The sequence below is a fragment of the Cavia porcellus genome, unplaced genomic scaffold (assembly GCF_034190915.1).
Source record: "Cavia porcellus strain 051 isolate PalLab524CR breed Dunkin Hartley unplaced genomic scaffold, mCavPor4.1 scaffold_1, whole genome shotgun sequence".
NCBI lineage: Eukaryota > Metazoa > Chordata > Mammalia > Rodentia > Caviidae > Cavia > Cavia porcellus.
In genome coordinates this window covers 71,334,869-71,350,296 of record NW_026947484.1, presented here as the reverse complement: position 1 = coordinate 71,350,296, position 15,428 = coordinate 71,334,869, and the positions used below count along the sequence as shown (strand labels likewise).

Here is a 15,428-nt window from a genome sequence, read left to right as displayed (position 1 = left end):
TTTTTTTTTTTTGCTCCAAAGCTGGACTTTGTCAGATCTCAAGGACTTTTTTTTTTGCCTAAATGGGCCCACCATATTGACTTTTAAAAGTGTCAAATGAAAACACATAGAATTTAATACAATCAAATAAAGAAAAAAGACATTCTCTATGAGTAGAGAGTCAAAGAGTAAATTTTGGCTACAAACTTTAAAAGTCATGATTATGCCCATAGTTCTATATGCATGCACAAATTTACAGTTAACAAAAAGTGCAATAAAATGCTTTAGATTGCAAAGAACCAAGACTCATGGGTGTTGGAGTATGTCAGTGCAGTTCAGTCCATCACATTTCTCTAGGAGAATTTTCTCAAATGCAAGCACTGAAGCTGCTCACAAAGACTTTACTGGGCACTTTTAGATACTGACAGTTTGTTACTGAATTCATGAGAGAAACTTGATTTCCAAAATGATCTTCAAAACCAAGCAATATTTAATAAAAGTTATTATGTATTTATTATATTCTCACTCACTTTTTGCATTATTAAAATCCAAATACTCATGCTGCCCTTCATTTCTTCACTTAAAACAAAGTTCTGGAGAATTTCTGTTTCAAGAATCACCCCAATATGGGGCTGTGGATTTAGCTCAGCGGCATAAGCACCTGCCTTGCAAGCAGGCAGTCGTGAGTTCAATCCCCGGTACCAATAAAAAAAAATTAAAGAAAAGAATCACCCCAATAAATCTGACATGTACACATGTGAAGTTGGTAGGGTCATTGGATCTGACCCAACAGTTGCAGGACACGAGTTCTAGACTGGTTCTACCTCTACTTCTGAGTTAGTACAATTTTGTACTTCCTTTCTACATAATAGTGGTTCTCAGACTCAGATTTCCTTGGAGGATTTGCTAAAACACGATCTTCTGTTTTCCATCCCAGTGTCTCTAATTAAGTAGGTTGGTATGGCCTCCAAGAATTTGGTTTCCTCAAAAAGTTCTGAGACATTGCTAAGGCTTCTGATATGGGTTATATTTTGAGAAACACAGAAATTCCTACATCTCTTAATTTGTTTCTTTTTACTGGAGATGGAAACAAAAGACCCATAGGAGCCAGCAAGGCAGAAGTCTCTGGGTGAAGTTGTGGGAACAGTGTGTTTTTATGGGAATCACATCCAAAAAGGACAGAAGCAGCATTCATTTGGATCCAGTTCCCAACATTTTTATTTTGTTTCAGAAAGAAGCAAGTAGAATATGAACAGTTACTTGTCAAAACAAACAAGCCAGGATAGTCTAGGGAAAAATGAAGAATGTGCTGTAAAATTCTCTGTGTCTATCCTTTCCCATCCACGCTATGTCCTGGAGTTTAAAATTTCAAAATCATACGTGAAAGGAGAGGAGCAAAGTTGAGCTCCAGTTATGCTGTTTGTAGGAATTAAAGATCTTTCTTTGTATGCAATGTAAAAGCTTTCAAGCAAGGTTAAATGTGTTTTTAAATAAAGAGTACAAAGAATTTTTGCGCTTTAAACACAGTAAGTTTAAATTTAAACATGAACTGACATGTTCTTTGTGATTCATATAAATATTCACATTCATGTTGTTAAATATGCATCATATAATTATGAAAACCATTTTCTAGAAGGCACACTGAAAGAGGAAAAATATTTAATTAGTACCTGAACTTATAAGGAATATAAAAATGAAATTCCTTTTATATATTTTAGAAAACAAAACCCATCCTAACCATAGTTATTAAGTAAATGTGAAACAATGTTTTTCTAGCCCTTAACTAATGTATTACTTATTACAAGCAGCATTGCACACAATAAAATACCAATATAAAAATTGTCAGTGGTATTAACAGACTTCTGGTAATGGACTCTATCTTGTAAAAAGCTATTTTCTTTTAAAGAAATGGGGCTGCATGCTTTTGTCATTAGCTCCACATTTTCTGCATAGAATAATCCTTTGTCACAGCAATTTTCTGCCTCTTCACAGTTACCAGACGGTTCAGAATATTTACAATGGCATGAATTACGTTGCTTGAATAATTATGACAATGCCTGCCCTTTCAGAGGATATCATGAGCAAGAACATCACAAGGCCATCTGCCTTCTCTGAGGCAAAGCACATGAACACTCTGCAGTTTTCAGTGGGGGGACAATTTGTGGACCTAGAATCAGCTATGTCATTTATCCACAAAATCAGTTAGTCCACACCAAGTCCAGACACAAAGTTGTCCACCTATTGAAATAAATTTTCAAACAAAAGTCAATTTTAATGATCCCTCCCACTCTCCTGTACACTAAATACCTTTTCATGGATAGAGAAATTCATATAAAACATCTACAAAAGAAACACTCATAGTGTGATTTTTTTTTCATTATGTGCTTTTAAAGCATCGTGGTCTCTAAGGCAAATAAATTTTTTATAATTTTCTATGGCAGAAAATTTGTCTTTTTTATCCATCTAAGTTTCAAAAACAAGGAAGCTGTTTGAAGATGGTTTCAGAAAACAATAAAGTATAAGTAATTTCAATAAATGAAATTATAACTAGTGAAATATTTAATTTATGAAAAATTTGTTCACATAAAATGGTACAGTCAAGCAAAAGCACATACAGGATTTGAATGATATTTGTTCCTTTACTAGGCGAGGAAAAGTTAATTAAAGTCAGTTTTTTTGGTAACTTAATGGCAGCAAAGGTAGTATATAATAAGAGAAAATATTTCTAAATTTTTTTCAGATCACAAGAATAAGGTTTATCTGCAAATGTGAACATTATCCAGAATATATGAGAAGGAAATAAAAGTAAAAAATATGCACTACAGCTTTCAGTAAATATTGAAACTTTTTTTTTTAATGGTTGATATACATTTTCAAGTCTTCTACTCTTCTAGGGACCCGGAAAGTAAGTGAGAGAGTAAAAATATTCAGAATTGTGTTCATAATTTCATTCTGCAGGCCATAACATTCACACATGATTCATATTTTTTTCTCCAAATCCTACTGCATTAAAAGTTACTCTATTAACAAAGAAATGAAGTGACTTTCTCCCTTCTTTCCCTGAAATTAAAAACACAAATTCAGTCAAGTCAGAATATGCATAGGAGATTTTTTAGTGAGGCAACATCTGAGTTATTCACATTTTAATGGAAAGTTATGAATGAGAGTGTCTTAGTGCCTTTCCTGTTCACTGACACACAATTCCTGACAACTGCAGTTCTAGGGAGAAGTTTGGTTTGGCTCACAATTTGTAGAGACTCCCGTGCAAACTTGGCTGGCTCCAAGACAGAGTGGTACAACAGAGGGGACATGGCAGAGTAGAGAGCTCACGGCAATGTTGCCAGAAGTAGAGGGAGAGATCAAGGGAGGAGGAGGGAGACACTGTCTAACCCCTGAGGCCATGCCCCCAGGATACAGCTCCTCAGACCAGACTTCGCCTCCTAATGTCACCTTAAGCTCTACACTCATCATTGGGCTAATGCACCAATGAGTATCACAAGCACCCAAGATCAAATCATCTCCCCAAAGCCCCACTCATGAGTACATCTGGTTTTGGGGGGAGGTAGAGTTAGAAAACATAACAGCAAATATTTTGAACATAAAAGTCATTGAATGACAAATACATCACAAACAGAACAAGTTAATAAGCAAATAAAAGGAACTAATGTTTCAACAAGGTAGACATTCACTACTTTAAAAAATCTTTGCTACCAACGTAATACTTTGTTGAAATATTATTTTTATAGCTGAAAACATAATGATCATTAGAATATCCACTTAAAATAAATTAATACATTAATTAAAATTTTCATTTAATAGCTTTAAAAACTCAAGAGCACACTTGATTAATAAACAGTTGGAAAATTTATAGTACCTGTATAATCCCACTGTGGGGTATAATATAGTAGCCAAGTTAGATGTGTTGCCAAATACATGGAATCTGAAAAATATGATGGAAGGACTAAGGCTTCTAATTTTACATTTAAAATATTAAATATGCTTGGTGGAATTTTCTCTACTGTAAAGTTTATGCATCTAAGCACGAATGAGGTATTTTTGATAAAAGTTTGGTCTTTGGATTTAAATCTACTATAAATTATAAAAATGATCATTATTTAAAAAGGAAAAAGGCAATATTTAATTTTATATTTTAAATATTATATTAATGATAATTTATTTATGTTGGTTTGAAAATTGTTACTGAAATTTTAAAAATTGACCTGTCTTAATTTTTTAATAGCCACTAAAATGATCACATGATATTTTTAGATGGAAATATTGAATCACTGATGATCTCTATTGTAACAATTAAAGCACCTCAACATTTGCAATTTATGAATACTGTAGCCAAACATTTGAGAAAAGCCATTAAAATCATCCAAAAATTAGGGTTTTAGAATCAACTAGTATCATCCTGCTTTCCCTTCTCCGTGAGACCATTTTGATTGTTAGTAAAGTGTCCAGAGCTGCTATTAGATGAATTTTTAAAAGAAACTTGAATTTATAATACTCAAATATCACTACAGGATAGAAAGGCTTCTGCTGACTATTATAGAGACCCTGGCCTGCTCCACTCCTGAGGCTGTGGCCCCAGAAAATGCCTGCATCTGTGCAAAGGAAGTGGCTTTACCTACCAGACACATGTAAGTAAGCTACCTGCCAGACACGGGTAAGACAGCAGGAGTAAGTTAGCTACTCTGAATATTCCTAACAGCACGACAGATTGCAACCTGCAGTATCATAAACACAGGCCCAGAACAGAGCTGAATGTTCCTTCCAGGTGCAGCTTATTGGTCTTCCTCTGTCATATGCAGGGAGAATTCTGGCATTACGTCATCCTTTGCCAAAGGATTCACTATTCTCTCGGCTTTCACTTCGATTTTATTGGTGTCCTAACAGTTTTACAAGGACTTAAGCAAAGCAGATGTTGTTCGATTTACAGCTAAGAAACAGAAAGCATTTCCTCTTTGGTGATGGAACATTTACTCTTGGAAATAAGAATTAAAAATCCATACTTGCGAGGCAGCCCCATAGACCTGGTCATTTCATCTTAAAGTACATGTAACATTTGTTGGGTAAGAGCAGACTAACCACAGACTTCACAGACATTTGGTTTCCAAAATCTATTTTATCATGTTTTATGATTTAACTTACATGATCAAAAGAAGCCATAAAATTAGTGACAATAGAGTGCACCCTCTAAGTCTAATTTATTTATTAAAGTTATTACTTTTGTAAAGTTACCTAAGTGAGTCAAAGGGGAAAATGAAAAGTTCTCCCTTAAAATTTTTTCCTGAAAATACTGCCTACCTTTGAGTAGTAATTTTTGCACTGCGGTGAATTAAAACTTGTTTTTGGTTCACAATAAACAACATTTTCATGTCATATGTTTTATTTAATGCAAAGGAAAAGCAACTTAGCTATGCTTTTAGGAATCTAAAGGGCACTGAGAGGGGCATATTTCAGATAAGTCGTTAATATCCCTTTTGAAAGAGTATTAGTAGTTTCTTATTCGATGTAAATTTCTTAAGTAGCTGACATTTATTTTGTTACCCACCACCTGATCTTGCTATCTTAAAATCTTTTTTTCATTTGTTTTACATTTATTCATGTTCTAATGGTTGCCAGGGATTTTCAATTAGGATTTTCTTAAGAAGTGACTTCTAAGATCTTTCTTCTTATACAAGAGATATTGGACCTATGTGAAATAAAGCAATTCCCTCTATCTGCTAAACTTTTATGGATCATTCATCTTGATTATAGGATTAAGAGTTTTTAATTTTTAACGATTAAATTAAAGCTTGGAGTTCATTAAAATATAGTAGACATATATTTATGTTAAATATCATTCCTCTTTTGGTATTTTTTTGGAGATAGTATATTGTGTTCTGAAGTTCAGAAAAGATCTAAACTACATGTATTTTGAAGAATGCTATCCCTTATCTTTTTAACATATATTGATCTTACAAATGTACACTCAAAAGCATTTTGTTGTTGGGGTATCAAACCATACCACTCTGGCAGAATGTCTGTGTTTTGGGCATGATGAATCCACAAAAATTTTATATTTACTTAATTCTCATGTTTATCAAACTACTGTGGTAGTTATCTGGAGAAATTTTTCAGGCATAAACCTTACCCACATAGATCTGAAGAGAAGTTTTGACAAAACATGACAAAAAGGGGATTTGGGTTAAAAGTAAAAACAAGAATTCATTCACTCAGACTTCTCATTCTGTAAGTCATGTAATGAACTTTGTCATTTTGACATCTAGAACATTTCTTTTCTCCCATCACCTTCGAATTAATTGGCTTGTACAGAGGACGGAAGAGGAAGAGGAATGGAGTTCAGTGTTCCCAGGGGCTCCTGTAGCTGTTTGTATCACTAAAGCATTTTGAAGTCAGGTAGATGTTAACTTAATAAGGGGAGCCCCACTGGCCCTCTGTCTACTCCAGACAATCAAATGGCATAATTGTGTCTATGCTCGCTCTTCAATTGTTCTTCTGTAACACAGGCTGAGAAGTAGTTACCAACTCTTATTAACTCAAATTAGATTGATGAGAAAGATGATAAATACTACAGCATAAAGATTAAGAAATTAATCCTAGTTTGAAGCCTCAAAGATGTGGAGTACAAAGGAAATCAGCGTCAAAAGGACAAACCAGGCTGCTGTTCCCCGGATGGAAGAAGCAGAGCTGATCCACTGCAGGCTTTACCCGTTGGCATGAGTATTGCTGACTTCGTTCAAGAAGAAATCTTTGCATCTACGGAGAAAATCCCAGGTGTGCAATGGCATTCAGCCTTATCTTTCACTTGATTCTGCATTTATTGTTGGTTTGGAGATGGAAAGACAGGGCAGTCAGAATAGGAAAGCTAATGGTTTATTCCAAAAATCTCTGTGTTGTGCATTTTACATAAATGCACAACTGTTAAGCACATTGTATAAAAGAGGCCCCGTGAAAACTTCCACCTATTGTTATTGTTTCCAGAATCCATTTATTAGCAATCAATGTACATGAATGAGTGGATGCAGTGGTGTCCTCCTCTAACCCCAGCACTCTGGGAGGCCGAAGCAAAAGGACCTTGAGTACCAGCCTGGCCTGAGCAACTTAGTAACTCAGTGAGACCTTGTCACCAAAATCAAAAATAAAATAAAAAAAGGGGTTGGGAAGTACCCCAGTGCCAAGGCCCTAACTCGAAGCCCCAGTAATACTAAAACAAACAAACCAACAAAACCCCCCAAAATGAAAAACAAAACCATACAGTTAAAACGTACACACTACCTTCGCATATTTACTATTCATTAAAAGTTGTTACAATGATTTTTCAACTTCTGTTCTATTGCTTATATTATTCACTAATTTCTTCAATTCTCAATAATTTAGGAAAAACAAGCTTATACAGGAAAGATAACCATTTTTTGCAAATTCTATTCCAGTATTGTTAAAGTTTTTGTTAAAATGTTAGTTATAAATAATGTATTTCTATCTCTGTTCTTTGTGCTTACAAAGAGAATTTAAAAGAGGGGTTGGAGGGAAAGAGAATGGGACAAAAAGAGGAAAGAAGATGTATTCAGATCAGGTACCAAGTCTCTGTGATGAATGTGATAATTACGTATATCTAAATTATATAAATAAACAACAAAAATTTAAGGTAGAACACAGAATACAAATAAATAAAATAACAATATAATAATATAAACATTTGTTTGAAATTTAAAAATAAATAAAGAAAAATAAAATGAAAGCAATTTGTATCAAACCATGCAGTACAATTGAACAGTAGACTTTACTTAGGGTTTCCTGAAAACCAGAGTGAAAAGAGAGCCAGCCAAATAGGGAACATGACTTTCATTACTGAAAAGAAAAAGTAACCCCCAAAGGAAGCAAGAAATCTATTATTTGAGGTCTTTGGGCAGCAGCATACATTGTGGCTCTCTGAGTGTGGGTCTCCTGAGTATCTGCAGTTGATAGTGGGTGTTTGGTACATTTGAAAGACACATTTAAGTTGCTATTACAAATAAAAGTGGGTTGTGATATCATGACTCCTAACAGTTTGCCCACTCATAATAGGCTATTGGGTTGATTTCCGGGTCTTTTCTCCCTCTCTCCTCACAGTTAGAGGTCACTAAGCTGTTTCTGCTCTAACACACCAAGCAGAACGCTACATGAAAGTGAATCTCAGATACGGTTTAGCAGACACAGCTTCCTTATTAAATATGCACAAAATATTGAAACAACCAATTATTCAAACTATATGATTCTAGCTCTCCAACCTTTAGGAAGTGACCAGTACTCACCTAAAAGCTCCACTGCAGACCCATGTGACAGTAGACTTGAGGCATCAGCTAATCATTTAGTCATAATTAGGCAAATCCTTTCTTATTCTTGAGGGTCAGGGGAAGCTTAGGAGTCCTGTAATAGGGGAGACACATGGAAGGATGTTAATGCAGGGACATTAGGTTCTCATGCCATCACAATGGGGAAAAGTTTTCAAACATCTCTATTCTACTTCAGATAGAGACAGGGATCCTAAAAGTCTTTGGTATTTGAGGTCATTGCACTCAGAATTACTATTTTTAAATTACAGCATGCTCATTAGAACTTTTCAAATGTTCTACTTACCCATGGGGAGTAGAATCTTAATTAAAACACTTCAAATGATAACCAGCTTTAGCACGTAGGATACAGTTAGGTTATCCACCCACAAACCATGTGTATGCTGAAATATTTAAAATAATTGGTAAGCAACTCAATCTTAACATGAGAAGTCTTAAGGTTTTCCTGAGATATCTTTACCAACTCTTTCTCTTGAATATGTATCTGCTAATAAAACAATCTTCTCTCATCAAATATATTTAATTTATAATGCAGTCTTTTTGGAACCTTATTGTTCGTGGTAGTTTATGTTTCAGATTATTCTCTATGTATCACTTAATGTACCCTCTGAGATTCTGTGAACTGGAATACGATTCAATCAATACTTCCATCCCACAAGTAAAGTGTCTCCCTGCAACAGTGATGTGTTCAGAGTCACACAGCAGGTCTCCTCATCTCACGGTTTTTCCATGGAATAATTTTCTCAACTAATTTCTTTTATTTGTAAAAACCTTTCTGGAATTTTTTTCAGGAAAGTCCGTGAGAGAAATACTTTTTATATACTTTCACTTGTTTTCCTCCTCAAAATAATGCAATGAAATGCTGTGAAAACATTTTGTTTTGCTGGATAGGAGCATGTTTTTAAGTTAACTAATGATCTTTCCCTAAAAAGAAAAATTCTCCAACATAGAATTTAACTGTAAATTGTAGTTTTTACTATGCAGAGTTTGAGTGCAGTGTGTGCTTTACAAAAATCACAAAAAGGCACTGCATAATAATCCCACTTTAAAATATAAATCAGAAATCTTGTGCACTTATTTAGTACTGAATATTCACAAAATGGATGTAGTTCGGACAAAAGGCTTCAATTTATTTTTCTTCTCCCATGGGTAATTAATTTGAAGTCCTCTGAATTTAGAATTAATTTCTTCTCCCCATCCAGTGTCTTCTTCAATATGGAAGAGCTCTTTCTGAGCAAAGAATGTTGATTTATGGAAACAGCACTAGTCCAATATGACAACCTTGCGTTGCCCATTTTTGCCAGTTATTTGCTAAATGGCCAGAAAGTTTCTGTTACTGCATTAAATCTGGATTGCAACATCTGAAAAGGGGTGTGTGAATGGCAGTGGTACAAGTTCTACAGAAATAGTAAATGAGCAAAATGTGTCAGGGTCTTCTGTGGGTTTCCTACTTCAAATGCTAGCTCAGGTATCCAGCACTCAGCCCCTAGCGAGCCCACTTATGCCCCATAATGGTCACAGTCTCCCCGCTTTGCTTATCCCCACCATTTCATTTACCTTTGCCGGGTCCTGTGCCACTCCCATAAGAACACAGTCCATGATGAGAGTATGTTCTTAGTCTTTGTAGGTCTGCCCCATGAACTGTGCTACATACCAAAGAAATTCTCACAAAAAAATCATTAAGTAAATGAATTGTTAACAATTGAATGGAATTCGGTGGGATGGAGAACTGTTCATTCATCTTTCAGGATTGTTGTGAAGATCAAAACTGGTAATAAACTGATAAGGTAAATTAATTCCTTTAAATTTAAGTGCCTGGACAATTTCTCCTTTCTTTCCCTGTCATACATAGCTTCAGAAAGTGATGGAGGGTTTGGATCCAAATAAACCTCACCTGTTGTCATGAATTTGGGCCTAACCTAGGCAGTTGTGCATGCTGCCCCAGTGCAGACCAAGTGTAAAAGCCCTGGAGTCAAATGCCTCTGTGTAACGTCCCGTCCTGGTCACCGCGCTTGCTGAGGTTAATAAGCACTGTGGATGTCTCAGGCTGCCAAGCAAGGAGCTGTGACAGGAGGCCAAACAGGGAACTGCTGGCTGCCATGGGCTCACGGAGATTTGTGTCTAACAAGGCAGATGTGTCGCTGGGCTCTTTGGAGGGGAAATGAAGCGATGGACTGGTGCTGGGCACAGGAGACGCCAGGTCCTGACAGGCTAAGGTGTGAGCTGCTGAATCCTAACCACCCCAGACATCTTTAGAAGAACAAGGTAGCTGGTTGAGGCCAAAGGCAGAGGAGGATGCCGGGGAAGGAGCTGTAGGCAGCGCCCACAGGGAGCAGCAGAAGAAAGGGCAAGTGAGATTACTGGTCATCTGGCGTCTTAGATCCCTTGCAAAGCAAACAGCAAACACAGCCTTTGAGCATTGTGTCTGTGTACTTGCCAGGTGCTGTCTGGCTGGATCTCAGACTCTGCTCAATATGCACAGCTAATGTTAATGTTGTTTGCCTGACTTTGTTTTCTTTTATTTTTCGTTATGTAGTTATTATTTATAATTTTAAAAAAAACTTAATATCTCATTTTCTTTGATACAGAACTCTAATTCTGAGTGAGAGGAGAAAAAGAGTCAGGAGAGAAAAGATTTCCATGAGGCATGTTTTAGAAAGCTTTTCCAATAGAAAGATATGTTCCAAATGCAGCAACGAAACATACTCAAATATATTATTTATTTATCAAGTATGCATCTATTTACATACTTTTCTTAATTTTAAAATACTAGTATTAAAAAGAAAATAGGCAATTTATTTAACTCACGCTATTTTTATAAGATACATTTTTTAAAATGAAAACCAGTGTCACTAGTAGCATCACAGTTTATTTTATTTGATAATTAAGGCATACAAATATATCAAACTATTTTTTAAAAACTATGGTATTTGCAATAGTAAAGGATATTTTTTAAATGGGAAAGTATAAATGGAGTGAAAGTTTTTGTATGCCTTTATTATCACCATTTCATTACATTTTATCCCAGCTCTTTGCTTATATAATCTTTACTGTTATTGATTTAATAGAGACTAATCTGTACTCCCTTAAATTTTCAAGACTGCCAAATGTTCAGAAAATAGTAGTTTCTTAATTACAATTACTGGTAAATTTACAAATGAGTGAAATTAATGCCTTACTTATATCACACTGTTTAAATTTCATACCTTTTAGAGTGGCAGAACTTATGTTTTAAACGTGAGCCATGATCGGAAATATTAATAATTACATTTTTGAAAAATCTGTTACAATAGCAGATAAATTACCATTAACTCCCTTCCAGATAAACACCCCTTGCTTTGAGCAAACTTGTGGCATCGTTCCTGCCACTTTCTGCAGCAGTTCTCTTTCAGTATTGCAGTCTATATTTCTGTGGCAAGAGTCTATGCAGGTCTTTTGCCCTTTAAAAAAAAAAAAAAAATTTGTTGGTTTCTCTTACTGTTGAGCTTTTAGAGTTCTTTGTGCATTTTGGAGAACTGTGCTTTTATGACACATATAACTTTTGTAAGTATTTTGTACCAGCCTGTGGATTACCTTTTCATTGTCTATACATATTATTTTTACAGAGCAGAAGTTATTAATTTTAATTACAGCTCATATATAATTAATTACTGTGAGTAAATAGGTATTGATTCTAAAAATATGATTGTCATCCCAGTTTTCCCCTATATTATATTTTGGGGCTTTTATAGTTTTGAATTTTAAATTTATTCTTTGATACTTTTTGAGTTTCTTTTTCTGAAGACTATTTCTTTTTCTATATTCATTTCTTTGCATGCACATGTTCATTCTGCATCGTGTGTTTAAAAAGTTGTATCTTCTCTGTGGGTTGCATTTACTAATTTGTCAAGGATTAGTGGACTACCAGCCAGACCAGGGCACACGGCACACACTTGTTTGAGGGTGGAGGAATCAGCAAGACCAGCAGTGTGGAAGCATCTGCAGCAGCAGCCAGGAGGCAGCAGTGGGCTCTGGAGAAGTCCAGCAGGGCAAGGCCAGTCTCAGCCCCTATATCCAAACAGAGGCCAAGATCAGCTAGCTCCACGCCCTGCACATTTCTGGGATCTAACATGGACATTATCACAGAACTGTAAAAACTAGAGGTGTTTTACTACTTTTGTTATCCATTGTTTGTTTGAGTGGCTTTCCCTTTCCTTGTCTGGTTTGATGTTGTCTTGTTTTGTTTTCTATTTTGTGGTCATTTTTGTTTTGGTACTTTTTTTCTCTCTCTCTCTCCTCTCTTTCTCTGGCCTCCTGTTTATTGTTGTTGTTTTATTTTCTTTTTTCTTTCTGTCTTCTCTTTTTCATTGTTATTGTCTTTTTTTCACTGTATAAGTTTCAGAGCTTTCTTTTTCAATCTCTTCTATTGACTCACTTACTTTCCTCAATTAATTCTTGAATTGAAACTTCCTAGCAAGTAAACATTGTCTCTTTCCTTTTTGATTACTCTTTTGCATTTTATCTCTTCTTTCCATCCTGTGTCCTCCAATTTGGCAAAACATGAGTGGTCATCCTTTGACCTCCATTCTGGACACACTGTATTTGACCTCATTCATCACTTATCCTGTCCCCTACCCATTTTAATCTGAACCCCTCACCCTACAAAAGACTAAACTCATGCCACTAAGAGGAAAATCACTGAATACAAATATACATCATATGTTTGATTTTGTTGTATAACTTTGGAGTTTGCTTCTGTGATTGGAGGTTACAGATTAATGATTATCATAGTTTGTTGGCAGTTAAGCTGTTCTGGAAATTAGTATTTATTTATTACTAACTGTACTACATTAACCAAGATGTCATACATATTATAAGCAGTTTTTCTCCCCTATATGACAACACTGTGACTCTATAGGGTTCTAATAATCACCACTGCCCAGTAACAAAGGATTAGTTGCTGAGCCAAATAGCAATTTTGCATCCTTTACAAATTGGGATGATCGGTTCTTGTGTTAGCTGTAAAGAACCACCCACATCTAGAGGACATCCCTGAAGGACAGACATTTCCTATGAGACCCTCAACACTAATGATAAAGCTGCCTACCATAAGAAATTGGCAAATATCAACATAAAAACAAAAATATAAAAAATAAATAAATAAAACAGAAAATGACAAGACGTGGAAGAAAAATGCAAGCCCAAATGCCCAGGCCACCAACAACAAGCCCAAAAATTCAATGAGATAGATAAAATTGGAAGTAATCACTGGAAATTTCTGAAATTATAGCACCAGAAGTGAAAACAGAAATGGAAAAGGCTATAGAGAAAATAATCACTCAAGTATGAAATAAATGATAGGCCAGGGATATAACTCAGCAGCATGAGGGCCTCCCACAAAGTCCTCAATTCTATTTCCTGTACTAAATAAATAAATAAAAGGAAGAATGATCAAAATCAAACATATTAGAGAAGACACAGACAAATGAATAAACAAGCTTAGAAAAATGAAGGAAATGAAATATGTCCGACACAGGAAAGAAATGGGTTACATGAAAGGGAGCAAACAAAAATCCAACAGACTAAAACCTCCATTGAAAGTACATGCAACATATTGAATGAAGAGCTTAGATCTTCAGATCTTGAAGGCAAAATTGCGGTTAGTAATCATGAAAAGAAAGATATCTTAAAAATATCAAGAGACCATGAAAAATCTATCCAATATCCACAAGATGAAGCAAAAAAAAAAAAAAAAAAAAAAAAAAAAAAAAAAACCAGCACAACTTTGATTGGGGTCAGTGAAAAACCTGAGGACAGCATAAAAACCATTAAAAACTCCTCACAGAAATAATGATGGAAAATTTTCCACACATGGATAAAGAATTTGACACACAAACCAATGAAGCATATAGAACTCCAAAAGCCATGACCAAAATAAAACTACACCAATACATATAATAATGAAGAGTCCAGAAATACAGAACAAAAACACAATTTTAAAAGCTGTTAGAGAAAAAAAAAAAAAAAAAACAGCTCACCTATAAAAGAAAGCACATCAGAATCACAAGAGATTTCTCAGCACAAACTATCAAATCAAGAAGAGCTTGTAGTGAAGTATTTCAAGTCCTAAAAGAAAACAATTTTCAACCCAAACTGATGTACTCTGCAAAACTATCTTTCAAAATTAATGGAGAAATAAGACAGTTCCATGAGAAAGAACAACTGAAGAAATTCACGAATACTGAAACAAACCTACAAAGAATACTGAAATTTATTCTACACAGAGATAAAAATGACCACAGTTCCAAGGACAAGAACAGACAGAAAACATCAGGAATGGCAAGAAATTAAATAGGAGGAAAAACCAGGGAAACAACAACAGGAAAACATCATGACAAGGACAAGTCAATACATACCAGTCATAATCCTCAATGTAAATGGCCTGAACTCACCAATCAAGAGAAACAGACCAGCACAATGAATCGAGCAGCAAAATCCAATAATATGCTGTATACAAGAAACACATTTAACTTAAAATGAAATTTATAGAATGAAAGTCAAAGGATGGAAAAACAATTTTCCATGTAACAGGAACTCAGAAAAAAGCAGGGGTAGCTATTCTGTTTAAGGACAATATAAACTTCAAACCAAGAATGATCAAAAGAGATAAAGAAGGTCACTTTATACCTGTTACAGGGAAATTTCAAAAGGAAGAGATAACAATCATAAATATGTATATACCAAATATGGGAGCATCCAATTATATAGGACAGTTATTAATAGACATGAAAAATCAAATATACAATAACACACATGCAGTCGGAGACCTTAATACTCCATTGTCACAAAGAGATGAATAAGAAAACAGCAAAGAACTGAGCCAACCCTGTGAACAAATGGTCTTGGCAGATGTTTTCAGAGTGTTCCACCCAGTATCATCAGAATACACCTGAGCTGTACCTGGAAGATTCTCTAAAATAGACAGTGTACTGTCCCTAAGAACATGCTTAAGTAAATGCAAAGGAATTTAAATTATCCCATGCATATTGTCTGACCATAGTGCAATGAAATTGGAAATTAATGGCAACAGCAATAGGGAAAAACTCCATAGACAGATGGAAATTAAATAAC

General features: G+C 35.1%; 1 protein-coding gene across 1 annotated transcript in view; it reads right to left on the bottom strand.

Annotated features, from left to right (window-relative positions):
- The window catches only part of LOC100728538 (aldehyde dehydrogenase 1A1), a 78,806-nt gene extending 70,406 nt beyond the window's left edge, over positions 1-8,400 (bottom strand). The window contains exon 1 of the mRNA XM_023566061.2: positions 8,280-8,400. The gene's annotated coding sequence lies outside the window, so the exon portion shown is untranslated. The remainder of the gene's footprint in view (positions 1-8,279) is intronic.
- Between the last annotated feature and the right edge of the window lie 7,028 nt (positions 8,401-15,428).